The sequence below is a fragment of the Rhinoraja longicauda genome, chromosome 34 (assembly GCF_053455715.1).
Source record: "Rhinoraja longicauda isolate Sanriku21f chromosome 34, sRhiLon1.1, whole genome shotgun sequence".
Lineage (NCBI taxonomy): Eukaryota > Metazoa > Chordata > Chondrichthyes > Rajiformes > Arhynchobatidae > Rhinoraja > Rhinoraja longicauda.
The window spans coordinates 23,592,792-23,620,702 of NC_135986.1; the positions used below are offsets into that span (position 1 = coordinate 23,592,792).

The window sequence follows — 27,911 nt, forward strand, 5'->3', positions numbered from 1 at the left end:
AAAGGGGCAGGCAGCCGGCTCGGGCAGAGCCCTCTTCTGCCTGGCACCGACCGGATGGCCAGCTTGGCCAGGCCCAGGAGCAACCCAACCAGGACATCTTCGGCCCTACCCTCTCACAGGGGCTAATGAATCCCTGGCTGGGATTCAACTGAGGATGCACACTGGTCCTTCTCCAGATCATTGAACAGGCACCAATGCTTATTTTTGTATGTGAGAGATAACCCCTGTGGAGGTTAAAAAAAGATGCCCGACACCTAACCCTAACCCAAAGAAACAATTATGAAAATGGCAGGATTATCAATGGAAATCTCCAGGTTTCCTTCAAGTCATCCATTACTCTTACTTAGATTTGTAACACACTTAATATATTGATATTGGTTTATTCCTGTCACGTTTACCAAGGTACAGTGAAAAATCTTGGTTTGCATGTTATCCAAGCAAATCATACCATACATAGCATCATGAGTGCAAGAAAGAGAAAGCAACAGGATGCAGAATATAGTGTTTAAAGTTAGAGAGAAAGTGCAGATATAAAAAGTGCAAGAGCCACATTGAGGTAGATTGGGATATTGGGAATTCACCCGCAGCATTTGAGGGGTCCATTCAAGAGTCTGATGACAGGGTGAAAGAGGTTGTTCTTAAATCTGGTGTTACGCGCCTTTTAAGCTTCTGTGCCTTTTGCCGATGGGAGAGGGTTAGAAGACGGAATGGCAGGGGTGTGGGTGGTGATTGATTTTGTTGGCTGCTTTCCCAAGATGGAGTGTAGAGGGAGTCAATTGGGGGGGAAGACTGGTCTGCATGATGGATTGAGTTGCTTTTACAACTCTTTTGTGGTCTTGGGTGCAGCAGTTGCCTTTCCAAGCTGTGATGCACCGGGACAGGCCTGGATAGAGAGGATGTGGAGAGGATGTTTCCACTAGTGGGAGAGTCTAGGACCAGAGGTCATGGCCTCAGAATTAAAGGACGTTCCTTTAGGAAGGAGATGAGGAGGAATTTCTTTAGTCAGAGGGTGGTGAATCAGTGGAATTCTTTGCCACAGACGGCTGTGGAGGCCAAGTCAGTGGATATTTTTAAGGCAGAGATAGATTCTTGATTAGTACAGGTGTCGGGGGTTATGGGGAGAAGGCAGGAGAATGGGGTTAGGAGGGAGAGATTGAGTAGCCATGATTGAATGGCAGAGTAGACTTGATGGATTGAATGGCCTAATTCTGCTCCTATCACTTATGAACTTACGACAGTAAGCTTCTCCCCTCTCCCGTCGGGCAAAAGGCACAGAAGTGTGAAAACGCACACCTCCAGATTCATGGACAGTTTCTTCCCATAATGCTGAACAACTATCTACCTCATTGGTGACCTTCAGGCTATCCTTGACAGCAGTCTTTGCTGCCGTTATTCCCTTATCAAGTATCTATACACTGTAAATGGATTGATTGTAATTGTGTATTGTCTTTCTGCTGACTTTGGTGGTAAGAATAGGAAGGCAGATTATTATCTGAATGGTGTCAAGTTAGGAAAGGGGGACGTACAACGTGATCTGGGTGTCCTAGTGCATCAGTCACTGAAAGGAAGCATGCAGGTACAGCAGGCAGTGAAGAAAGCCAATGGAATGTTGGCCTTCATAACAAGAGGAGTTGAGTATAGGAGCAAAGAGGTCCTTCTGCAGTTGTACAGGGCCCTAGTGAGACCACACCTGGAGTACTGTGTGCAGTTTTGGTCTCCAAATTTGAAGAAGGATATTCTTGCTGTTGAGGGCGTGCAGCGTAGGTTTACTAGGTTAATTCCCGGAATGGCGGGACTGTCATATGTTGAAAGACTGGAGCGACTAGGCTTGAATACACTGAAGTTTAGAAAGATGAGAGGGGATCTTATCGAAACGTATAAGATTATTAAGGGGTTGGACACATTAGAGGCAGGAAACATGTTCCCAATATTGGGGGAGTCCAGAACCAGGGGCCACAGTTTAAGAATAAGGGGTAGGCCATTTAGAACAGAGATGAGGAAAAACTTTTTCAGTCAGAGAGTTGTGAATCTGTGGAATTCTCTGCCTCAGAGGGCAGTGGGGGCCAATTCTCTGAATGCATTCAAGAGAGAGCTAGATAGAGCTCTTAAGGATAGCAGAGTCAGGGGGTATGGGGAGAAAGCAGGAACGGGGTACTGATTGAGAATGATCAGCCATGATCATATCATCATATCATATCATATCATATCATATATATACAGCCGGAAACAGGCCTTTTTCTATCTTCGAGTTCGGAGGCATCGCTGGAGGAGTTTTGGGTCGGGACTTCTTCAGCTGTGTGTTGGGGGGAGGGGGGGGGGGTAGAATACTGCTTTAGCCCATTCATTTGGCTAAAGCAGCCAAATCTTTAGGATGGTCAGCCATGATCACATTGAATGGCGGTGCTGGCTCGAGGGGCCGAATGGCCTACTCATGCACCTATTGTCTATTGACTGGTTAGCACGCAACAAAAAGCTTTTCGCTGTACCTCAGTGCAGGTGACAATAAACTAAACCGAACTCTTCATGAGCATCTATCACCATACGGAGAGCATAAAGGAAGTAACTGTAGGGAGCACTTTGGCTACTAGGGGTAGGAGAGGAACCGTCTGCCCTTCCTCAAGGCAACTGGCGATACCTGTAATAGTCTTTCGACTTCTGGTGAAGAAATTATTCTTTTAATAAATGCCAATAGACTTGACATATCCGCAGAAAGTGAACATTCAACATTCAAGCCACGTATCCCATTCCAGCAAAACAGGGCAACAGCGTCTGGGACAATCCCAAACACCTTCTGCTGAATGGTTTCCAAGTTAGCCATCTTCTCAGTCATTAAATATACAAATAGAAACATAGAAAATAGGTGCAGGAGTAGACAATGCGGCCCTTCGAGCCTGCACCACCATTCAATATGATCATGGCTGACCATCCTAAAGATTTGGCTGCTTTAGCCAAATGAATGGGCTAAAGCAGTATTCTACCCCCCCTCCCCCCAACACACAGCTGAAGAAGTCCCGACCCAAAACTCCTCCAGCGATGCCTCCGAACTCGAAGATAGACACAAAAGGTTGGAGAGAAGGAATGGGTGACGTTTCGGGTCGAGACCCTTCTTCAGAATCTGACGAGACCCTTCTTTCCAGAATGAAGAAGGGTTTACACCCGAAACATCACCTAGCTTTTTGTGTCCACCTCCGGCCCAACTTGTCCATGCTGACCAAGATGCCTACCTACATTAGTCCCACCTGCCCGCATTTGGCCCATATCCCTCTAAACCTTTCCTATCCATGTAACTGTCCAAATGTCTTTTAAATGTTGCAAAAGTCCCAGCCTCTACTACCTCCTCTGGCAGCTCGTTCCATACACCCACCACCCTCTGTGTGAAAATGTTGTCCCTCAGCTTCCTATTAAATCTTTACCCTCTCCCATAAATGGTCTTTGAATGTTCTTGAGCCTCCCGTGGTAGAGTAGTCCATTGTTAAAAATTAATCTCTGGAAATTTGTCTTTTGTGCAGGTACAAAAGTTCCTTGGACCTCAGATACACAAGAGTGCTATTCTTCATTTTTTAGTTGAGGTATGTCAGGGGAGACAGCAGAGGTGAATAGATTTTCTTTCTGCACCCACACAAGGGCTGCAGGCAGTAATCAGGAATAAAACTCTGAAGGAGTTCATTAGCCAGGTGGTCCTTTACTCTATATTTAACTTTCAACTATTCGAAGCGCATGGTCTTTCTATTCTGGGCATCTGGAGCCAGGGTGAATGCGGGCGTCCCAGTCGCATGTAAATAATTTAATGCAATCTGCAGAAAATGGTCTTGCTATTTATTACGAATCCTTTGTGTCATTAGTTGAATGGGACATTGTCAGCACTTACAGGTTTTGCTTTTCAAGATTTGTTGCCACACTGCGTCGGTATTTCAAGGGAGCTCCCAGGAAGAAGTCCCTGGGTGTGTGTTGTTTGTGTGCATGCGAGCATTTACTTGCAGGCGAGCCACTATTTGAAATGACCAGCTCCTTTGCAAAACTAAGGTTACGAACGCGCCACCGTTGTACAGCCCGTCCATTTGATCCGAGTGTTTGGGAGACCGGCGGGGATGGATTTGCCAGCTGTTGCAGGGTAGCACCGGCTATTCTTGACACCAGCTGGAATTTTGCCACATCAAACTCAAGAAAGAATACATTCCAGTTAACACGTTGTGTGTAGGAAGGAACTGCAGATGCTGGTTTAAGCTACAGACACAAAAAGCTGGAGTAACTCAGTGGGACGGGCAGATTCTCTGGAGAGAAGGAATGGGTGATGTTTCGGGTCGAGACCCTTCTTCAGACTAAATTGTTCCTGCAATGACTAAAGTGCTCATCATTGACTCATCCTCTTCTTGTTTCTTTCCACTGATGCAAAATGCCATGGAATCTTTTTCGACAGATGCTTATGGAAAAACATGTTATTCGGAATAGGCACGACAGTGCAGGTTAACTCATTTAATTAAGACTGCTCCACCATTTTGTGAGTTCATGGAAGTAGAGGCGTTGTAGTGTTTTCTTGGCCACATCGTCAATGTGGTTGAACCAAGACGAATTGTTGATAACGTTTACATCTAGGCACTTGAAAGACTGAAGAAGGGTATTGACCCAAAACGTCACCGATTCCTTCTCTCCTGAGATGCTGCCTGTCCCACTGAGTTACTCCAGTTTTTTGTGTCTATCTTCTACTTATCACGTTGTTATCCATTTTGTAAATCCTATCTAGTGACACGCCATCTGGCCCAGCAGCAATGTTCTTTTAAAATCGTTAACGGCGTTTGAGACCTCATCTTTAAATTGGTGGCACAGCGGTAGAACTACTGCCTTACAGCGCCAGAGACCCGGGTTCGATCTAGACTATGGGTGCTCGTCTGTATGGAGTTTGAACATTCTCCCCCGGACCTGCATGTGTTTTCGCAGAGATCTTTGGTTTCCTCCCACACTCCAAGGACGTAAAGGTTTGTAGGTTAATTGGCTTGGAATAAATGTAAAAAAATGTCCCTATTGTGTATACCTGTGCACGAACATTATCCTACACACTAAGGACAATTTACAATTTTTATTGAAACCTATTATCCTACAAACCTGTACACCTTTGGAATGTGGGAGGAAACCGGAGCACCTGGGGAAAACCCACGAGTTTGTACGTTCTCACTGTGACTGCGTGGGTTTTCTCCGGGTGCTCCGGTTTCCTCCCACAATCCAAAGACGTACAGGTTTGTAGGTTAATTGGCTTCGGTAAAATTGTCCCTAGCGAGGATAGAACTAGTGTACTGGGTGATCACTGGTTGGCACCGACTCGGTGGGCCACAGGGGCCGTTTGCACACTCTATCTCTAAAGGCACAAGGAGCTGTAGATGCGCACATTTCTCCCACTAGGACTGGATAGACTCGGCTTGTACTCGCTGGAATTTAGAAGATTAAGGGGGGATCTTATAGAAACTTACAAAATTCTTAAGGGGTTGGACAGGCTAGATGCAGGAAGATTGTTCCCGATGTTGGGGAAGTCCAGAACAAGGGGTCACAGTTTAAGGATAAGGGGGAAGTCTTTTAGGACCGAGATGAGAACGTTTTTTTTCACACAGAGAGTGGTGAATCTGTGGAATTCTCTGCCACAGAAGGTAGTTGAGGCCAGTTCATTGGCTATATTTAAGAGGGAGTTAGATGTGGTCCTTGTGGCTAATGGGATCAGGGGGTATGGAGAGAAGGCAGGTACGGGATACTGAGTTGGATGATCAGCCATGATCATATTGAATGGCGGTGCGTACAGGCTCGAAGGGCCGAATGGCCTACTCCTGCACCTATATTCTATGTTTCTATGCCTCCCCCATTTCCCCATCCCCACGTCCTCTTCCACTTATACCCCTTCCTCTGGCTTTATCTTTCATTCCTCTTCTCTCCCTATCTTACAACCTTTCGTTTCCTTTTCACTTCTAGCCTTTGCTCACCCAAGTGCCAAACGAACCCCCCCCCATCTGTATCCAACTATCACATGTCAAGCTTTGTCCCGTCTTCACCTCTTTTCCAGCTTTCTCTCCCGTACTACAATCAGTCTGAAAAAGACACAAAATGTCATCTACGAGATGCTGCCAGATCCACTGAGTTACTCCAGCATTTGTTTGTGTTTTCCCTTCTGAATTGGATGTGTTTTGTGAACAAAGCACAAACACTGGCATGGGACTGTTGGGCTGAACGGCCTATTTCTATGCTGTAAATACATTGGAATATTAAAAGTATTACTGGCATGCACAATTCCGGTCAGTCGCCAAATTGCTTAAAATTATTCCACGAAGGACTCCGCATGATATAAATTATTTAATTATTAGCGAGTTCGAATTAATTATCGTGCCAGGTTTCTGCTCACCATAAACTGCATTGAGATATTGCACAACTTTTTTAACACTGCATTGATCCAGCACCTTATTTAGTCTCGGGAACTTGTTTTACGAGTTCCTTTTGAAAAAGAGTCATTGGTACGCAAATAAATCATGGCAGCCATTTTGTGAACATCACAAACAGTCATAAAATGAATGGCCAGTTCTTCTGCGTTTGATGGTGTTTGTTGAGCGAGGAATCTTGGCCTGAATAACACTCGTACGCCCCTGCTGTTCTTCCAGAAGTGTTGTGGGAGCAAAAACAATACCAGATCCAGCAGAATATTAATGTTTCATCCAAAACTGATGGTGCAATACTCCTTCAGCACATCGTAGAGTGCCAGCCTTGATTTACAGGCGCCAGTATTTTAGACAAACCGATTTATATATTCTCACTTCAGCACAGTAATAATGAATTTGTCCGTACCATGCACATTTTTTTGGATCATTGAAACTAAAAGAATATTAAGCTCATCATCCGTTTAAGCACCGTAGACACAAAATGCTGGAGTAACTCAGCGGGGCAGGCAGCACCTCAGGAGAGAGGGAATGGGTGACGTTTCGGGTGGAGACCCTCCTTCAGTCCGAAGAAGGGTCTTGACCCGAAACGTCACCCATTCCTGCTCTCTAGATTTAGATTTAGATTTTTTTTAGATTTAGAGATACAGCGCGGAAACAGGCCCTTCGGCCCGCCGAGTCCGCGCCGCCCAGCGATCCACTAGGGACAATTTTTACATTTACCCAGCCAATTAACCTACATACCTGCACGTCTTTGGAGTGTGGGAGGAAACCAAAGATCTCGGAGAAAACCCACACAGGTCACGGGGAGAACGTACAAACTCCGTACAGACGGCGCCCGTAGTCAGGATCGAACCCGAGTCTCCGGTGCTGCATTCGCTGTAAGGCAGCAACTCTACCGCTGCGCCACCGTGCCATCCAGAGATGCTGCCTGTCCCGCTGAGTTACTCCAGCATTTTGAGTCTCTCCGGTTCAAACAAGCGTCTGCAGTTCCTTCCTACACATCCGATTAAGCACCTCCTGGTGACCACGGCTCACTTGACGTTTTTCTTAACCTGTCCAGTAATATCACCACAGCCCAACCCCCGCTGTTAGCCACTGCTCTTGTGGGTGTTTTCAATGCATCTCTCTCTCCCTGCTCCTCGCCTGTAAATGCTGACTCTTGGTTAGTATATAGATAGGTTCCTGGAGTTGTACTCGCTGCTACCTCTCCCTAAGAGCCAGTTCTTTGGGGTAATCATCATTTCTCAACGAATGTAAACAAGCTGCCAAACTGAGAATGACGTCACAGTCCTCTTCTTGTCTCGTATTCACTTACCCGCATGTCCTGCTGCAGTTGCCAGACCGGCAAGAGGGAGCACCTCCCCCTAAATTCCAGTTCATGCTATGCCTGGGCAACTGTACCTAGACTCATTGCTGAAGGGTTAGGGCGAAGTGAACAGAATCCTCCAAGGTCCAGCCTTGATTGTCAATGACTCCTGGTGCAAAATATGCCCAATTTGGAGGGGCAAATCTGGAGATGCAATCCCCATGTGTAGGAATGAACTGCAGATGCTGGTTTACACCAAAGATAGACACAACATGTTGGAGTAACTCAGCAGGACAGACTGTGTTGTAGAAACATAGAAAATAGGTGCAGGAGGAGGCAATTTGCCCCTTTGAGCCAGCACCGCCATTCATTGTGATCATGGCTGACCATCCACAATCAGTAACCCATGCCTGCCCTCTCCCCATATCCCTCGATTCTGCTAGCCCCTAGAGCTCTATCTAACTCTCTTTTAAATTCATCCAGTGGATCGGCCTCCACTGCCCTCTGCAGCAGAGAATTCCACAAATTGACAACTCTCCGGGTGAAAAAGTTTTTCTCATCTCAGTTTTAAATGGCCTCCCCTTTATTGTTAGACTGTGGCCCCTGGTTCTGGACTCTCCCAACATTGGGAACATTTTTCCTGCAGACATGTGGCTGAATAGTATTTTAGGGGTTACATATTAAAGTTGGACTGTATCAAAGAGCGACTGGTACCATGGAATAGCACCCAAATTAGGAAATTAGTGGGAAAGGCATTTAAAAAATAAATTGTTGACAAAATAAACAGTCTAATTTTGTTGAATAATCATTTCACAAAAATCACCAAATGTCCACAAGTGCCACTTAGAGTAGTAATGACCACAATAAGAAATATTTAGAGTTTCCCCACACTCTCTTCACAGTGCAGGGTGGGAAGTAAGCAGGAAAACTGCTTGTGGTTAGATTGGGACTCTCTTCCCTTGATCCAACCACATTCACTGCCCTGGCTGCCCTAATGAAGTGGTTTACAGGCAACCAATGCTTAAATTCTCGGCTCAAAAATGGGAGAGATACTGGAACAAAATGGAGCCTACATCTTGAAAGTAACACCATTTGAGTGAGCAAGCTGTGTATCACAGCTGGACAAAATCCTGCCACTGACCTCCAATTTAAGTCGATTTCACCTCTGATCTGTTTCAATCTCATTTTTACTTTGTGTGAACTTATATCTGAATCCCATATACGATTATTCTCAGTCCGTAAAAATATTTTTACATGAGAAAATCAATGCACGGTGGCGCAGCGGTAGAGTTGCTGCCTTACAGCGAATGCAGCGCCGGAGACTCAGGTTCGATCCTGACTACGGGCGCCGTCTGTACGGAGTTTGTACGTTCTCCCCATGACCTGCGTGGGTTTTCTCCGAGATCTTCGGTTTCCTCCCACACTCCAAAGACATACAGGTATGTAGGTTAATTGACTGGGTAAATGTAAAAATTGTCCCTAGTGTGTGTAGGATAGTGTTAATGTGCGGAGATAGCTGGGCGGCGCGGACTCGGTGGGCCGAAGGGCCTGTTTCCGCGCTGTATCTCTAAATCTAAATCTAAAATTGTAAATTGTCCCCAGTGTGTCTGGGATAGTGTTAGTATGCGGGGATCGCTGGTCGGCGCAGGCTCGGTGGGCTCGAAGAGCCTGATTCCGCGCTGTACCTCCAAACTAAACTAAACCAGATTTTAAAAGTCTAGAAAAGATGCAGGAGGAGCAAAAGGAAAGCAGAGAGAACAATGATGATTTGCAACTCACTGCCTAGAGTGTGGAAAAAAAGTTAGGGATTCAGATGGGAACTGGATGACCACTGTCAGTCTGAAGAAGGGTCTCGACCCGAAACGTCACCCATTCCTTCTCTCCTGAGATGCTGCCTGACCTGCTGAGTTACTCCAGCATTTTGTGAATAAATACCTTCGATTTGTACCAGCATCTGCAGTTATTTTCTTATACCTAAAGGAGAATGATTTGCAGGGCCATTGGGAAAGAACAGTGGAATGAGGACGACATGCTCGTTCTTCAGGGGGGCAGTTTGTAATCGACGGACCGAATGGCCTCCTTCCACACCAGACTGATTTCATAAATCACATTACCGTCAACTCCCACTGAATGTAGCAAGTCTGACATATCTCTTCGCCAGGAACCGACAGTAAATATTTATAAATAGTTTCCCACAGTCAGAGTTTGAAAATATTCTCAAGCAATGTCCTATTTTAAAAAACAAAAGAATGTATTTTTTTAATTGACAACTCCTCTGAGAATCTGGTTGATCACTACATTCCTGACAAATTCTGAAATGCCCAGCTGTGGATCCTAACGCTCTGTTTATTTTCTTTAACCTACTTCCACACCCTCCACCCCACCCAATATGCATTGTCACATCTCCAAATCACTTTGTTAAACCATCTTCTCTTTCAACACTAATTTACTTTTAAGAAACTTCTGGCATCCAAACAGCACCTCATTGGACACCCAAGAGATACAAAAGTGTATAAATTGTCTGATAAATTGTGTGTAATATTGATTAACACAACAGCTATTTGGCAATGTAGCAGTCAAAGCTAAAGCAAAAGTTGACCTTATCTTGAGAAACTGTCCCAAGGCACTTTACAAAAGCTTAATCAAAAATTGACACTCAACCAAATTCACTGAACATTTCCAGCAAGATAAATAACCACTAAATCTGGTTTTAGTGATGTTGGTCAAAGAATGAGTGTTGACATAGATACCAAGAAAACAAGGCCACTCTTATTAATTAGTCCAATATGATCTCCAGCATTCACTTAAATAACAATTTGGCTTAAAATGACCCCAAAAACAAAGTGGATCCATTCCGTATTGAAGCAGGAAGTTCAGTTTAGTTTAGTTTAGAGATACAGCGCGGAAACAGATCCTTCGGCCCACCGGGTCCGCGCCGACCAGTGATCCTCGTTTATTAACACTATCCTACACCCACCAGGGACACATTTTACATTTACCAAGCCAATTAACCTACATACGTCTTTGAAGTGGGGGAGGAAACCGAAGATCTCGGAGAAAACCCACGCAGGTCACGGGGAGAACGTACAAACTCCGTACAGACAGCACCCGTAGTCGGGATGGAACCCGGGTCTCCGGCGCTGCATTCGCTGTAAGGCAGCAACTCTACCGCCGCGCCACCGTGACCGCCCAAAATGCTTTGTCGTGCATCAACTTCATTCAAATACATTTACACACTTATATGGCAGTCAAGATGTTCTCTCGTCAACCATCTGCCCGATTGAATCCTAATTTATGTGAGTAAAGATTTACTTCTTATTTTGAGAAAACAAAGGGATGCTGTGAATCGTTATTTAAATTATGTAATGACAGAAATGTTAATGGATCTGATAGAAACATACAATATTCTTCAGGGATTGGACAGGCTAGACGCAGGACATTTTTTTCCTGATGTTGGGGGAGTCCAGAACCAGGGGTCACAATTTAAGAATAAGGGGTGGGCCATTTAGGACTGAGATGAGAAAAAAACGTTTTTCACCCAGAGAGTTGTGAATCTGTGGAATTCTCTGCCACAGAAGGCAGTGGAGGCCAATTCACTGGATGTTTTCAATAGACAATAGGTGCAGGAGGAGGCCATTCGGCCCTTCGAGCCAGCACCGCCATTCAATGTGATCATGGCTGATCATTCTCAATCAGTACCCCGTTCCTGCCTTCTCCCCATACCCCCTGACTCCGCTATCCTTAAGTGCTTGATCTAGCTCTCTCTTGAATGCATTCAGAGAATTGGCCTCCACTGCCTTCTGAGGCAGAGAATTCCACAGATTCACAATTCTCTGACTGAAAACGTTTTTCCTCATCTCAGTTCTAAATGGCCTACCCCTTTCAAGAGAGAGTTAGATATAGCTCTTAGGGCTAACGGAATCAAGGGATATGGGGGAAAGCAGGAACGGGGTACTGATTTTGGATGATCAGCCATGATCATATTGAATGGTGGTGCTGGCTCGAAGGGCCAAATGGCCTAATCCTGCACCTATTTTCTATGTTTACATTCATTTAGTCACTGACAATGTTCAGTCTTTTTATTCATTCCCGGCTTTTCAACTTTGTAAAATTGGCATCATCAGTACTTTAATCCTCTACATATTTCACTGTTGTTCTGTATCTTTCAGTATCCAATTCTCTGTATTTTAAGATATTTGTACTTCAAGTATCAGTGCTGCAGAGTTTGACTGATGTTTGTTTGTGGCTTGTGGATCATCCAGTTTGCTGTCTCATTCCCTTCCCCTGTGTCCATGTAGCTGTTTTTTTCAATAGTGCTGTGCCTGTCGTTATTATTTCCCGTCATATAGTCTAAGAAGAGATATAGCATGGTAACAGGCCCTCCGGTCTACCGAATCCATGTGGACCATCAAGCGGCCATTTTCACACTAACCCATTTTATTCTTCCAACACTTCCCGTGATTTTACCACTCAGCTGTGCATTAGGGCCAATTCACAACAGTCAGTTAACCTAACAAACCACACATTTCTGGGACATAAAAAAACACAAAGTGCTGGAGAACTCAGCGAGTCAGGCAGCATCTCTGAAGAACGTGGATAGATGGCATTTTGAGTGGGACCCTTCTTCAGACTGAACACTACAGTCTGAAGAAGGGTCTCGACCCAAAACGTCGCCCATTCCTTCTCTCCCGAGATGCTGCCAGACCTGCTGAGTTACTCCAGCATTTTGTGAATAAATACCTTCGATTTGTACCAGCATCTGCAGTTATTTTCTTACACTACAGTATTAATCAGTCTGAAGGATTCCGAACCGAAACGTCACCCATCAAGGGCGGCACGGTGGCGCAGCAGTAGAGTTGCTGCTGCCTTACAGCGAATGTAGCGCCAGAGACCCGGGTTCGATCCCGACTAGGGGTGCTGTCTGTACAGAGTTTGTACGTTCTCCCCATGACCTGCGTGGGTTTTCTTCGAGATCGTCGGTTTCCTCCCACACTCCAAAGACATACAGGTTCGTAGGTTAATTGGCTTGGCATAAATGTAAAAATTGTCCCTAGTGAGTATAGGATAGTGTTAATGTGCGGGGATCGCTGGTCGGCTCAGACCCGGTGGACCGAAAGGGCCTGTTGCCGCGCTGTATCTCTAAACTAAACTATATCAGTGTGTTCCCCAGAGATGCTGCGTGACTCCCCGAGTTACTCCAGCACTTTGTGCCCTTTTTTTTTTGTAAACCAGCATTTGCAGTTCTTTGTTTCTCTCTTTCTTACACTTTTTTGGGACACAGGACGAAAGTGGAGACAGAGGAAACCCGTGTAGTCAAAGGGAGGACATGCAAACTACACGCAGACAGCACCAGAGGTCAGGATTGAACCAATAGACAATAGGTGCAGGAGGAGGCCATTCGGCCCTTCGAGCCAGAACCGCCATTCAATGTGATCATGGCTGATCATTCTCAATCAGTACCCCGTTCCTGCCTTCTCCCCATACCACCTGACTCCGCTATCCTTAAGAGCTCTATCTAGCTCTCTCTCTTGAATGCATTCAGAGAATTGGCCTCCACTGCCTTCTGAGGCAGAGAATTCCACAGATTCACAACTCTCTGACTGAAAAAGTTTTTCCTCATCTCCGTTCTAAATGGCCTACCTCTTATTCTTAAACTGTGGCCCCTGGTTCTGGACTCCCCCAACATTGGGAACATGTTTCCTGCCTCTAACGTGTCCAACCCCTTAATAATCTTATACGTTTTGATAAGATCCCCTCTCATCCTTCTAAATTCCAGTGTATACAAGCCTAGTCGCTCCAGTCTTTCAACATATGACAGTCCCGCCATTCCGGGAATTAACCTAGTAAACCTACGCTGCACGCCCTCAATAGCAAGAATAACCGTCCTCAAATTTGGAGACCAAAACTGCACACTGTACTCCAGGTGTGGTCTCACTAGGGCCCTGTACAACTGCACACAGTACTCCAGGTGCGGTCTCACTAGGGCCCTGTACAACTGCACACAGTACTCCAGGTGCGGTCTCACTAGGGCCCTGTACAACTGCACACAGTTCTCCAGGTTGGAGAGAGGTGTGATGCAGGGGCTCTACTGGCTGCTCTGCTGTGCTACCCTTGTATTTAAGTGTCTGTCAATGTCCCTTTGACGTTTGTCCCCAAAACAAACCACGTGCTAGTTGGTGCCTTTCAATGCCTGCGTGTCTCACTGTGTCTCTGCACTTCACGTCCGCCTGCTTTTAATTATCTTGCATTGCTTGCTCTTGCAAAAGTTTTCTGTTTTCAATCTTAAAAAGTTAATTTTTCGGTGCCGGGGAACGAGGCTGAAATTCCTCTGCACACTGACAAACGAATCAAGCCAGAGTCTAACTCAGTAACTTTTCTCAGAATTTCCTGGAACTGGCCAGACTGTGGGCTGCCAACACCAAGAGCTCAGAAATACGAGCACTGTAGACCATGGCTCTCAATGCTCGGCGATGTTTATACGTATTTAATCACACAAATAAGAAATTCATCAACTCATCATCAAGGGTACTTAAAGCGTGTTTTCAATGCCAATGCTTAGTTTAGTTTAGAGATACAGCGCGGAAACAAGTCCTTCGGCCCACCGGGTCCGCGCCGACCAGCGATCCCCCCATATTCATATCATATATATACAGCCGGAAACAGGCCTTTTTCGGCCCTCCAAGTCCGTGTCGCCCAGCGATCCCCGCACATTAACACTATCCTACACCCACTAGGGACAATTTTTACATTTACCCAGCCAATTAACCTACATACCTGTACGTCGTTGGAGTATAGGAGGAAACCGAAGATCTCGGAGAAAACCCACGCAGGTCACGGGGAGAACGTGCAAACTCCATACAGACAGCGCCTGTAGTCAGAATCGAACCCGGATCTCCGGCGCTGCATTCGCTGTAAGGCAGCAGCTCTACCGCTGCGCCACCGTGCCTCCCATTGTTCTCAATGTATTTACATTTAAAGATTTGCATCTTTAAAGTCCTGTCACTTCACTTGTGATTGATAGTATCCATGTCAACTTATAATGCTATCACCACTCTAGCTGGTAGGGAGAGGCACATCTTTGCCCTGGCATTGTACTTATAATGCAAGGCAATTTTATAGACTTGTTTCTGGATGTCAGGGTTTATAATGGAAACCAAGGGCAAAATCTATGATTTTAAAATCATAGTCAATCATAAAAGACGAAATTGCTGAGCATTTGGATAGCAGTAACAGGATCATTCCGAGTCAGCATGGATTTACGAAGGGGAAATCATGCTTGACAAATCTACTGGAATTTTTTGAGGATGTAACTAGGAAAATTGACAGGGGAGAGTCAGTCGATGTGGTGTACCTCGACTTTCAGAAAGCCTTCGACAAGGTCCCACATAGGAGATTAGTGGGCAAAATTAGAGCACATGGTATTGGGGGTAGGGTACTGACATGGATATAAAATTGGTTGACAGACAGAAAGCAAAGAGTGGGGATAAATGGGTCCCTTTCGGAATGGCAGGAAGTGACCAATGGGGTACCGCAAGGTTTGGTGCTGGGACCCCAGCTATTTACGATATACATTAATGACTTAGATGAAGGGATTAATAGTACCATTAGCAAATTTGCAGATGATACTAAGCTGGGGGGTAGTGTGAATTGTGAGGAAGATGCAATAAGGCTGCAGGGTGACTTGGACAGGTTGTGTGAGTGGGCGGATACATGGCAGATGCAGTTTAATGTAGATAAGTGTGAGGTTATTCACTTTGGAAGTAAGAATAGAAAGGCAGATTATTATCTGAATGGTGTCAAGTTAGGAAGAGGGGATGTTCAACGAGATCTGGGTGTCCTAGTGCATCAGTCACTGAAAGGAAGCATGCAGGCAGTGAAGAAAGCCAATGGAATGTTGGCCTTCATAACAAGAGGAGTTGAGTATAGGAGCGAAGAGGTCCTTCTACATTTGTACCGGGCCCTGGTGAGACCGCGCCTGGAGTACTGTGTACAGTTTTGGTCTCCAAATTTGAGGAAGGATATTCTTGCTATTGAGGGCGTGCAGCGTAGGTTCACTAGGTTAATTCCCGGAATGGCGGGACTGTCGTATGTTGAAAGGCTGGAGCAATTAGGCTTGTATACACTGGAATTTAGAAGGATGAGGGGGGATCTTATTGAAACATACAAGATAATTAGGGGATTGGACACATTAGAGGCAGGAAACATGTTCCCAATGTTGGGGGAGTCCAGAACAAGGGGCCACAGTTTAAGAATAAGGGGTAGGCCATTTAGAACGGAGATGAGGAAGAACTTTTTCAGTCAGAGAGTGGTGAAGGTGTGGAATTCTCTGCCTCAGAAGGCAGTGGAGGCCAGTTCGTTGGATGCTTTCAAGAGAGAGCTGGATAGAGCTCTTAAGGATAGCGGAGTGAGGGGGTATGGGGAGAAGGCAGGAACGGGGTACTGATTGAGAGTGATCAGCCATGATCGCATTGAATGGCGGTGCTGGCTCGAAGGGCTGAATGGCCTACTCCTGCAACTATTTGTCTATTGTCTAAAAAAAGAACTGACTTGTCCCAACGAGGGGCATAATCCAACACCGACATTTTGTCGTAACTCCTTTTGTGCACTACATGACAGACTGACTGGTATCTCTTGCGTAGGAAGAAACTGCAGATGCTGGTTTACACCGAAGGTAAACACAAAATGCTGGAGTTACTCAGCGGGTCGGGCAGCATAGAAGGAATGGGTGACATTTCAGGTCGAGACCCTTTTTCAGACTGAGGGTCAGAGTCTCTTGATGCTGGAAGGTGAGGTGCATTGCTGAATTACAATTAAAATTGATTCTTATAGAAACATATAAAATTCTTAAGGGATTGGACAGGCTAGATGCGGGACAAATGTTCCCGAAGTTGGGGGAGTCCAGAACCAATGGTCACAGTTTAAGAAAATGGAGGCCATTTAGGACTGAGATGAGGAAAAACTTTTGCACTCAGAGAGCTGTGAATCTGTAGATTTCTCTCCCACAGAGACCAATTCACTGGATGTTTTCAAGGGAGAGTTAGATATAGCTCTTAGGGCTAACGGAATCAAGGGATATGGGGAGAAAGCAGGGACAGGGTACGGACTTTTGGATGATCGCTCATATTGAATGGCGATGCTGGCTAAGGGACGAATGGCCTACCCCCTGCACCTATTTTCTATGTTTCTCTGTTTCATCTTGGATAAGACTGTTTGTTTTGCATGTTCATCAAAGAGTGGATGGAGTTGTGCAGACCCAGCTTTGACTCACGGATCTCTTGCCCGTCAGCGCTATTTTACACAGGCAGACTCATGAGAGGGCGGTTTAACAGGACCTCCCAGACACAAGCCAGCTCACAACTGAGACAGGCGACTCATCCCCCAATTAATTTTGAAATCTCAATCGTTTTGCAAGAACAGATCAGCCTCCCTATTCCTCCCCCGCATTTAAGATTTGGATGTGGAACTCAAGCAAAGCACAAACATTACTCAGTTCAAGAAGATGTACAAAAAAATTATTTTCCAAAGGTATAAGAATGAGGAAGGGCTGTGATGATGGTTAAGTTTTAGTTTATTGACACCGTGTGATATTCGCGTTGTACATAGAATTTGGATAACTGTTTATAAACTCCATATATGTATGTTTGCGTGTGTGCATATATGTGTATATATGTATGTGGCTTATGGATATATAGAAAATAGGTGCAGGAGTAGGCCATTCGGCCCTTCGAGCCTGCACCGCCATTCAATATGATCATGGCTGATCATCCAACTCAGTATCCCGTACCTGCCTTCTCTCCATACCCCCTGATCCCTTTACGTGTATGTTTGTGTATGTGTATATATATGTAGACGAGATAAAGTTTATGAATTAATTGATGAGTAGTGAAGGGGTAGGAATAAATAAGTGTATATTTCCTCCTCTTCCTCTTCGAACATGTAATATTTAATTAGTGTTGTTTATGAGAATTTATTCATTGAGTTGTGTACAGGTTAACACAAAATGCTGGAGTAACTCAGCAAGTCAGGCAGCATCTCAGGGGAGAAGGAATGGGTGACGTCTCAGGTCGAGACCCTTCTTCAGACTGATCTGTGTACAGGTTTATCGTTCATTTCATGTTATTGTTGTTTTGTCTTGTTTTTATCTTTTTTGATTTAGATGTTCGAAATAAAATATATTTTAAAAAAAGAGGCTTTGAGGTTGGCGCATGGATATGGACGGATGTGAATCACGAGCTGCAGAGGCGATTAGTTTAACTTGGCCTCATGTTTGGCAGCAACATTGTGGGCTGAAGGGCCAGTTCCTGTGCTGTGCTGTTTCCACGGTTCATCCTGAATTTCATCTGCTCCTGCAGACGAGCGTGTCTCGAGGGGTTATATCTCCATCGGTGCACCACCTGGGAGGCCAATCCTCCTGCAAGTTGTTCAGTATGCAGTGCTTGGGGTACTTGGAAAATAGTTGCCTTAAATAGTCCAGAACCAGGGGCCACTGTTTAAGAATAAGGGGTAGGCCATTTGGAACGGAGATGAGGAAAAACTTTTTCAGTCAGAGTTGTAAATCTGTGGAATTCACTGCCTCAGAAGGCAATGGAGGCCAATTCTCTGAATGCATTCAAGAGAGCTAGATAGAGCTCGAGGATAGCGGCGTCAGGGGGTATGGAGAGAAGGCAGGAACGGGGTGCTGATTGAGAATGATCAGCCATGATCACATTGAATGGTGGTGCTGGCTCGAAGGGCCGAATGGCCTACTCCTGCACCTATTGTCTATCAGTGCCCCTCGGTCTCGTGTGGATATAAAGTGGCAAAGAGGATAATGTACCTGATCACCAGAGACCTCTCTGTTGACGTGCTTGTACAGAGAGAAGGTATTTATGCACAAAATGCTGGGGTAACTCAGCAGGTCGGGCAGCATCTCGGGAGAGAAGGAATGGGCGATGTTTCGGGTCGAGAAAAAGGGTCTCGACCAGGTGCATTATCCTCTTTGCCACCTTATATCCACACGAGACCGAGGGGCACTGGTCTTAGTTTTAGTTTACCGTCACGTGTACGGAGGTACAGTGAAAAGCTTCAGTTGTGTGCCATCCAGTCAGTGGAAAGACAATACGTGATTACAATCGATCCATTGACAGCGTGTAAGATGGGGCGGTCACGGTGGCACAGCAGTAGAGTTGATGCCTTACAGGAAATGCAGGACGTTCGTTCAGTAGCCCGATTACAGCTGGGAAGAAACAGTCCCTGAATCTGGAGGTGTGCATTTGTTTTCACACTTCTATACTTCAATCTTGTACCACGATTTTCTACCACGACTGTGCCAATTATGGAATAGTCATTTTAAATATATATATTTGGTGTGGGGGGAGAGAAGAGCCATATCAGAGTGAGTCTCGAATTGAGTCGACTTGTTCTGTACAGCTCAGCACCATGAACATAATGGGCGGTCACGGTGGCGCAGCGGTAGAGTTGCCGCCGTGCAGCCCCGGAGACCCGGGTTCGATCCCGACTACGGGCGCTGTATGTACGGAGTTTGTACGTTCTCCCCGTGGGTTTTCTCCGAGAGATCTTCGGTTTCCTCCCACACTCCAAAGACGTGCGGGTTTGTAGGTTAATTGGCTCGTGTATAAATGTAAAAAATGTCCCTAGTTGGTGTAGGATAGTGTAGGTGGGCTGAAGGGCCTGTTTGCCCGCTGTATCTCTAAACTACACCAACCCATGCATCGTTCCACCGATCCTCTGCTAATGTGTTCTTCTTGCCCATTTTAAATACCGACCAGCCAACGCCTCAATCACGCATAGTACCAAAATAATGGGGGTCAGGGGCAAGGGCAGGAGCTTTCCGTAGGAGTGGAAACCCACCACGTCGCAGTCGAGTCTTCGTTGCAATTCCACCCACCCCGACCCCCAGTCAGAATGGAAGAGGTTAACGAACACAACAAAAAACGCACTCCATCTACAGATTGCGTTTTACTCCACACAACAGCCGCACCCAAAGTATTAGCTCGCTTTGCATTTCTCACACTCCGAGGGGGGTTCACCAGGTTTACTGCTTTGCGAATGACTCTTCCACAGCCCATCCTCTAGGGTTTGGGATGGGATGGGGTGGGGTGGGGAGAGAGCAATCTCAAACTGCGACACAACAAGAGTTGGCGTGGCCACTCGGAACCCATTTCATAAGCTTCTCAAGACAACAAGCCCCCAAAACATTTCCCAGGGTCGAGTGTACTGCAGATAAAGTTGACAATATTTTAATCTGACAACTGCTTGACTGTAAACAGCCAAATTCCAGTCTGGATTCTGTTACCACTCTGCATTTGTGGAAAAATTTAATAAAAGCATTTTGGATTGGGGGAAAAAAAACAAACACATTTCCCAGCCATGCATAATTTTTTTAATTGGAAAACTGATCAACACTAGTTGGGAGTTTCAGAGACGGTTCGTTTTTCTTTTCTTTTAGGGTGAAAAAGAGCTATCATGACTGGGGTGGGTCACACTTAATTGCACAATCCATTCTCTCAGCACGGTTACTCAAGCGAAGCTTACAAGGCGCACATGCCCTGTGTGACACGCCCTTGCACATCGAAGCTTTGCTCTCTTTGCAAACTGGTGCCTTGTGCCAGTCTGCTTGTGCCTTGTGTTTTTTGCTTGGTGCTTTATTTTTAATGGCCAAGTTTATACAAGGCGCAGATGCCCCCTTAAAATGAAGTGTGCATTTTTTTTTTAAACCCCCTTTTACATTTTTTTTTTAAAGAGTGCTATGCATTAACCCACATTCTGCCGGGGCTGCAATGTGAATCAACAAGCCGATTGCCCTGCAGATGGACGCAACAGAAATGTTGGTGTAACTCAGCGGGGCGGGCAGTATCTCTGGAGAGAGAAGGAATGGGATGAGACCCTTCTTCAAGACTCTCCGGAGACGCAAATGCCCGTCCCGCCGAGTTACTCCAGCACGCTGTGTCTACCTAAGGTTTACTGCATCTGCAGTTCCAACACGGGGTTTAACCAAACACACACAGTCAACGCCCAAACTGAGATTCTGCACCGCTTAAACCTGAACCATTCGACAGCAAGAGCCCCCCAACCCCACACACACACAACCTATACAAATAACACTCGGCCAACCCTCCGAAAGTCTCACAATTCGAGATGATTCCTGCGAAAATGTTCATCGTCCGAGAAAACTTCGCCACACCCACTCGAAATCGTGTTTTTCTTTTCACTCCCAACTCGCCCACCTTTAAAGTCACCTTTTTTCTCTCTCCTTCGTTCCTTGCACAAGGTCATGGTAATACATAGGTCTCTCCCTGCCTCCCTCCCCTTCTTCTCCAGTCTGCTTTAAGTTACCCAGTGTTTCCAACCACAGCCACAAATTCCAAGGTTTAGACTCTGGCTCGGTGCCCAGAACCAGGGCGAGGAAAGGAGAGGGTTTTTTTTCCTCGTTCTCCCACACCCATATCTAGCACGATGCAAAATAAAAAAAACCTTCAAAATTTAAAACCTTAATCCTTTGCCAATCAATATCCCTCCCTCCCCCCCTTCCATATATATTTTTTAATCAAATCCTCTTAACACCTGGATTTTTCTTCTGGCATTCTCAAAACTTTGGGAGTTCTGCAACTTTCAACAAAAAAAAACCTTTCTTGAGCTGTTTACAATTTCAAATGTTTCGGATTGAGATATCCGCCCAACTTTCTCTTGTGTTTTGATCCAACCATGCACAAGACAGTCAAACGAGAAAAAAAGGCTTGAAAGAATCCACTCCCACATCCAAACTTTCTTCTATCAAACGTAGCAGGCAATAAACAGCTGGAAAACACTTTATCGTGTTTATCGAAAAATAAACTTTTGCAACTCCTCAGCCGATCACTGATTACAAAGTTTTTAAAAAAATCTCCGAACCAAAACTTCAAACGAAGTATGCACGTATTATTATTTTTTTAAATAGTAATTCTCAATGGTTTTACCTGGTGGGCAGCGATTTGCAGACTAAAGCCTCCGCCGCCGCATCGTGCCGGGGCACTCCGATCCCTGATGCGAAATAGCCCCCCGTTACTGAATGCAGCACTTTAGTGTAGCTCAAGTCTCCAGATCTCGGTAATAAAGCTCGTCTGTTGCAGGGCTGGGCTCTTGTACACAGCTGGGTGTGTCCATTAGGGGTGGAGACTCGTGTCGTGTTGAGGGAGAGGGAGAGAGAGAGAGAGAGAGAGAGAGAGGAAAAAAAAATCCAAATTTACATCCAGGGCTGTCATGTGCCGTGGGCAAGTCAACATCAACAAGAGAGCAAAGAAATATGCAGAGGCCGCGTTACTGCCCAGGTCCTGCTGTCTACCCAGAGCAAAGAACACACAAGGCAGCCTCCTCTCTATCAAAGAAAAGGGCACAATATAACCATCATCATCATCGGCGGTCACTCAATAGACAATAGGTGCAGGAGGATGCCATTCGGCCCTTCGAAGCGAGTATGGCTGTCCTCTCCATAGGGTCGGACGCCTGTGCGTGACTTTGTTTAACATGGGAAGACTGATGCACAGACAACCGCCTGACATATCTGGGTCAGGATCCAACACGACCGGGGACCCTTTCCTACTGCAGCCTTCATCCGCCTTGCCAGCCGTTGTGACGCTCTACTGAAGTCAGCCATCATCCTCCGCCTGTTCCACCATTGACAATAGACAATAGGTGCAGGAGGAGGCCATTCGGCCCTTCGAGCCAGCACCGCCATTCAATGTGATCATGGCTGATCATTCTCAATCAGTACCCCGTTCCTGCCTTCTCCCCATACCCCCTGACTCCGCTATCCTTAAGAGCTCTATCTAGCTCTCTCTTGAATGCATTGAGAGAATTGGCCTCCACTGCCTTCTGAGGCAGAGAATTCCACAGATTCACAACTCTCTGACTGAAAAAGTTTTTCCTCATCTCAGTTCTAAATGGCCTACCCCTTATTCTTAAACTGTGGCCCCTTGTTCTGGACTCCCCCAACATTGAGAACATGTTTCCTGCCTCTAACGTGTCCAACCCCTTAATAATCTTATACGTTTCGATAAGATCTTCTCTCATCCTTCAAAATTGCAGTGTATACAAGCCTAGTCGCTCCAGTCTTTCAACATATGACAGTCCCGCCATTCCGGGAATGGTCCTGGTTGGATTGCTCTTTGTCAGGGACCTCCCCCTCGACCTTACCGCCATGGGTGACCCTACCAGGAGCGTAACTCCAGACGGCATCGCTCTCAGGATCTCAGGACCACACAAGCTTCTCCACCACGACAAGGCGACAATCCACGGAGTAGACAGGACAACCACCACCCTCATGTCCACACTGCTGAGGCTCTGTGTGACCCATGTATCCACAACTCTACCAATGCAGGTGGTACAGGACAATCTACAGTCACCCTAACCCTTTCCCTTCCCGAAGGGATATGGGGAGAAAGCAGGAACCGGGGTCCTGATTTTGGATGATCAGCCATGATCATATTGTATGGCGCTGCTGGATCGAAGGGACGAATGGCCTACTCCTGCAGTTATTTTCTCTGCTTCCATGTTTCTCTATCAGACCAGGAAATATGGCAAAGCCTGTGTCTCCGTAGCTCTGCTAATTTTAGATTTAGAGATACAGCGTGGAAACAGGCCCTTCGGCCCACCGGGTCCGCGCCGCCCAGCGATCCCCGCACATTAACACTATCCTACACACACTAGGGACAATTTTTTTTACATTTGCCCAGCCAATTAACCTACAAACCCGCACGTCTTTGGAGTGTGGGAGGAAACCGAAGATCTCGGAGAAAAACCACGCAGGTCACGGGGAGAACGTACAAACTCCATACAGACGGCACCCGCAGTCAGGATCGAACCTGAGTCTCCGGCGCTGCATTCGCTGTAAGGCAGCAACTCTACCGCGGCGCCACCATGCAGAATTAGCCTCATGCCTCGGACTATCTTTGATCGAACCTCACTGGCTTTACCTTGCACTAAATGTTATTCCCTTATCATGTAATCTATACAGTGTAAATGGCTCGATTGTAATCATACATTGTCGTTCCACTGACTGGTTAGCACACAACTAAATCTTTTCACTGTCCATCTTAATTATGAGGCCGATATGCATCGCAATAATCTCCCACAAGCACCTAGGTGATAATGATCAGATTCAGACCTTTTTTAATGATAGAAGGTAGACGCAAAATGCCGGAGTAACTCAACGGGACAGGCAGCATCTCTGGAGAGAAAGAATGGGTGACGTTTCGGGTCGAGACCCCTCTTCGTCAGAGGGTAGGAGGAATCACAGAGGGGGAGTGGCTTTTGTTCGTGATGTTATCGATGGTAACTATTGTTTGTTTGTCTGTTTATATTTTATTTTGAACATGTAAAACAAAAAAAATAAAAACAAAACAAAATAACAATAAAATGAAATGAACGATAAACCTATACACAACTCGATGAATAAATTCTCATAAACAACACAAATTAAATCTTACATGTTCAAAAAGGAGTAGGAGGAAGTATACACTTATTTATTCCTACCCTTTTTCCACTACTCATCAATTAATTCACAAACTTTATTTCATCTACATATATATATATAGGTAGACACAAAATGCTGGAGTAACTCAGCGGGTCGGGCAGCATCTCAGGAGAGAAGGAAAGGGTGTGACGTTGCGAGTCGAGACCCTTCTTCAGACTCCAGCATTTCGTGTCTACCTTCGATTTGAACCAGCATCTGCAGTTATTTTCCTATACACATATATATATATATGTACACACACAAACATATACATATATATCCAAAGACGTACAGGTATGTAGGTTAATTGATTGGGTAAATGTAAAAATTGTCCCTAGTGTGTGTAGGATAGTGTTAATGTGTGGGGATCGCTGGGCGGTGCAGACTTGGTGGGCCGAAAAGGCCTGTTTCCGCGCTGTATCTGAAATATGAAAAATATGAAATACATACATAGATATATCCATACATATGCCACATACATACATATATACACATATATGCACATGCGCAAACATACATATATGCAGTTTATAAACAACCAGACCAAGTGGACCCGTTGGGCCCAAACCCCTTCTGCATGGGTACACCACCCTCTCCTCACTCCCTCCCCTCTCCCTCCTCCCTCCCCTCCCCCTCCTGCCCTTCCCCCACTCCATCCCCCTCAACCTTCCTTATCCTCCCTCCTTCCGCTCCCTCCACCCCCCCCTCCCCCCTAGGAGATAGATTTAAACTTTAAAATATGAATAACTTTAAAAATATAACACCGATTTCAATGAAACTTCTTCCATTAGCACCAAAGGGACGACGGTGAGTAACGTGGGGCTAAAATTGTCACGCTATCGTGTACCGTTTTGGCTGTAGTTCAGAACAAACAAACAAACAAACGAGAATTTTAGTATATAGATTATCCAAATTCTATGTACAACGCGAATATCACACTGTGTCGATGAACTAAAACGTAACCGTCATCGCAGCCCTTCCCCATTCGTATACTTCTGGAAAATAATTTTTTGGTACAGAAGAATTCAGAATAGAATAGCCTTTATTGTCATCCAAAAAAAACAAGTCTTTTGGACGAAATTCCGTTACCCACAGTCCAACAATAAGAGCAATAAAAATGAGCAACAACACACACAATCACAAAACCAACACAAAAGAAAAAAAAGAAACATCCATCGCAGTGAGTCACCTCCACACTGTGATGGAAGGCCAGAATGTATTTTCTCTTCCCCTGCCGTCTTCTCCCGCGGTCAGGCTGTTCAAGTTGCCACGTTCCAGGCCGCGCCAGACGGCGAAAGGTCCGCAGTGGGCCGACCCAAGCCACGCGATCCGGGGCGGGCGAAAACGCTGCCGCTGCCGGAGCTCCCGATGTCGGCCCCCACCCAGGGCAGGGCCGGGCCTGCGGGCTTCCGATATCCACGCGGCCGTAGCCTCCGGAGGCGAGTCGCAGCCGCTCCCGCAGCGCCACCACCGTCTCCGAAGGCAGCCAGCTCCGCAGGTGGTAAGTCCGGTCCGCGGGCTCTGTGAACCAGAGCCCAGGTGGTGCCAGGTGGAGGCCGCCAGCTCCAGGTGTTTGGCCGATGGTAGGCCGCAGCGGGAACGGAGACACCACCCAGAAACAAAGGTCGGGTCTCCGTTCGGAAGGGACAATTTTACAGTTCCCCCCCCCCCCCCACACATAGCACACAACCACAAAAAACACTACATCACATCTAAACACTACAATTAAGACAAAAAAAACAACAAAAAACACAAAAGTCAAACGGACTGCAGGTAAGCCGCTGCTGCTTGCGCTGCGCCGCCACTTCTTTGCCACTACATCGTCTTGAACTGAGTCATTTAGATTTAGATTTAGAGATAAAGCACGGAAACAGGCCCTTCGGCCCACCGAGTCCGCGCCGCCCAGCGATCCCCGCACATTAACACTATCCTACACACACTAGGGACAATTTTTTACATTTACCCAGTCAATTAACCTACAAACCTGCACGTCTTTGGAGTGTGGGAGGAAACCGAAGATCTCGGAGAAGACCCACGCAGGTCACGGGGAGAACGTATAAACTCCGTACTGACGGCGCCCGTAGTCGGGATCGAACCTGAGTCTCCGGCGCTGCATTCGCTGTAAGGCGGCAACTCTGTGCCACCGTGCTGCCGACGTTTGTGCTTCGCTTGAGTTCCACATCCTAATCAACCCACAATTTACATTTGGCCAGAACACCAACGAGAGCTCCCATGGTGACCACACAACACGAGCTGGGAATCTTTCTCATTCACCTGTGGGTGGGTGGCCATTAAAGTTTAAATCTCACCCAGGAGATGACACATTCAATTGTGTAGCACTCCCTTTTCACTATCACTGAGACTCGTTGACAGATCACGTACTCAACTGTGTGCAATCAAACCTGGATTCACCCCGGTCTCGTTGCTCAATACCAGTGGAGCCATCAGGGTGATGCATTAATAGAGTCATCGAGCCACAGAGTGATACAGGAGAGGGAACAGGCCCTTCGGCCCAACTTGCCCACGCCGGCCAACATGTCCCAGCTACACTAGTCCCACCTGCCCGCATTTGGACCATATCCCACCAAACCTGTCCTATCTAACCGTTTCCAAGCGTTGGGATAGTCCCAGCCTCAACTACCTCCTCTGGAAGCTCATTCCATACACTCACCACCCTTTGTGTGAAAAGGTTTCCCCTCAGATTCCTATTAAATCTTTTCCCCTTCACCTTGAACCTGTGTCCTCTGGTCCTCGATTCACCTGCTCTGGGCAAGAAGAAGGGTCTGAAGAAGGGTCTCGACCCGAAACGTCACCCATTCCTTCTCTCCCGAGATGCTGCCTGACCTGCTGAGTTACTCCAGCATTTTGTGAATAAATCGATTTGTACCAGCATCTGCAGTTATTTTCTTATACTACTGGGCAAGAGACTCTGTGCATCTACCTGATCTATTCCCCTCACGATCTTATACGCCTCTATAAGATCACCCCTCATCCTCTTGCGCTCCCAGGAATAGAGTCCCAGCCTGCTCAACCTCTCCCTGTAGCTCAGACTTATGGCCCATAATGGTATGCCAAAGGGCACTAGTCAAGCGAAGCTGGGTGACTCTCTGGTTATGAATGGGACCAAAGGTCAGAGGGGCAGGCTGACGATATCATTATCCTACACATCTAACCAACAAGCACATCATCCATGGAATGCAGTGCATCAGGCTTGAAGAATGTGAGGCTGATAAACTGGAGACCACCAATGTGATTGCCTTCAAGGTGAGAACGTTTGCTATTTTTAATGGGCTGCTTTCGTCTTCCATTAGATATGAGTATGATCATTACACACAGGTTAATAAGGCGCCTGCCTCTCCTTCCCCGACAGGGAATTCCCTACAGGGAGATGTTGTCTTACAGCGAATGTAGCGCCGGAGACCCGGGTTCCATCCCGACTACGGGTGCTGCCTGTACGGAGTTTGTACGTTCTCCCCGTGACCCGCGTGGGTTTTCTCCGGGTGCTCCGGTTTCCTCCCACACTCCAAAGACGTACAGGTTTGTAGGTTAATTGGCTTGGTAAATGTAAAGATTGTCCCTAGCGTGTGTAGGATAGTGTTAGTGTGCGTGGATCGCTGGTCGGCACGGACCCGGTGGGCAGAAAGGGCCTGTTTCCGTGCTGTATCTCTAAACTAAACTAAACTAAACTAAACTAAAATAACCTGAC

At 46.3% G+C, this 27,911-nt stretch overlaps 1 protein-coding gene across 1 annotated transcript in view; it reads right to left on the reverse strand.

Moving 5' to 3' along the window:
* ahnak (AHNAK nucleoprotein) overlaps nt 1-21,794 on the reverse strand; it is a 78,002-nt gene extending 56,208 nt beyond the window's left edge. Inside the window, exon 1 of the mRNA XM_078428214.1 lies at nt 21,672-21,794. The gene's annotated coding sequence lies outside the window, so the exon portion shown is untranslated. The remainder of the gene's footprint in view (nt 1-21,671) is intronic.
* Nucleotides 21,795-27,911: the final 6,117 nt, after the last annotated feature.